We start from the raw sequence: 1430 nt of genomic DNA, 5'->3' as shown, positions 1-1430 counted from the left end.
TTCCGTGGAGTTTTTAATTCGAAGGCTAGTCCAAGTGAAAACGACTATTTGAATTCTCCGTGTCATGAGCCCGACAAATTCCCAATCTGAATACGAATTATTTTCCTCTTTGTTTCACAGAATTTCCAGTATGACTTTGCATTTTATTTCAATGATTTTTCCCATGATGACTTCTAATTTTTCACTAATTTGCCAGCATTTTTATGCACACAGAGCAAGTGTCTTAGCCCATTTTCCTTTCCCCTTACATGTTTTTGAAATTTTGAACAAAATAGTTGCACCCAATTTATTACTTCCTTAATATTAATATTCTATTTTCATTTACATATCTTTTACCATGCGTTTTAAATTTTATTTTGATGAACTGTATCATTTAAGCAAATTGTTGGTCTTATCTTTTCTTCGAATAATTTTTAACTTTTCATATGTATAACTTATGCACATCAAAGATATATTCTCTACATATCTATTAAGTTTTAATAATGTTCCACACTACTCGTTAACTTATACATGTGCAACAAGCTCAGTTAACATGAAAACTTATCAGTTGTGTCAATTTGATAAAATATCAACATATTAATTCAAAACAAAACGTCGACAAAATGCATATATATTGTTCACTGCTCATAAAAAATATACGTTCGTTACGTAGACATACTTATCTACTATTTTGTAGGTATATTCTATAGGTTTCCCATGCTTCTGTTTGCACGGCCTTTATACCTAAAATAACACTAATCTAGTGTTCTTTGTGAGTCACTGCTCACAGGTCATCATCAGACACATTTCCCGTGTTAACCGTGGTCTTAGTTTCTGCCACGTTACATAAATAAAATTTACTATAATCACAATATCCGAACCTTCATTCTTTTGAAACAGTAAACCCCATACAAACATTTTATCTAAATAATGCTTAAAAAAAATATGATGACAAAATACTTTTAAAACAAGTAGAATCTAAATTTATGAATTTCAAATTGAAAACAGGTATGTTAAAATATAGTTTGACATGCGAACTGCCAGAAGCAAATTTGACCAGTTACCTACATGTTAACTAATATTTGACAGGTGTAATCTAGATTTTATACCATAAATGACATTACCCACACCTTACTTTGACAACTGAACTTGCTTTTAATTTTACCACAACCTAGCGCAATTTGTAATTTTAATAAAAATCCTCAAACAGATAAACTGCCAGCAGCATAATCTTTCATGTACTTTACATTTTTAATTTCATTTTATTCTCTCTTTTTTTTTTTTTGTATTTTTCTACTTTATTTGTAAACAGTTTAGTTTACTCTACTGTTCATCTTATTTCTTTCTTGATAGGCATCGCTTGTTAATGCGTACCTTTTAGAAAAAAAACATATATTAGGTTTGTCAAAAAGAAACAACCTAAACACCCTATGGCGATATATTTATGAAGT

The sequence above is a fragment of the Mercenaria mercenaria genome, chromosome 12 (genome assembly GCF_021730395.1).
Source record: "Mercenaria mercenaria strain notata chromosome 12, MADL_Memer_1, whole genome shotgun sequence".
Taxonomy (NCBI): Eukaryota; Metazoa; Mollusca; class Bivalvia; order Venerida; family Veneridae; genus Mercenaria; species Mercenaria mercenaria.
This window is presented reverse-complemented; position numbering follows the sequence as displayed.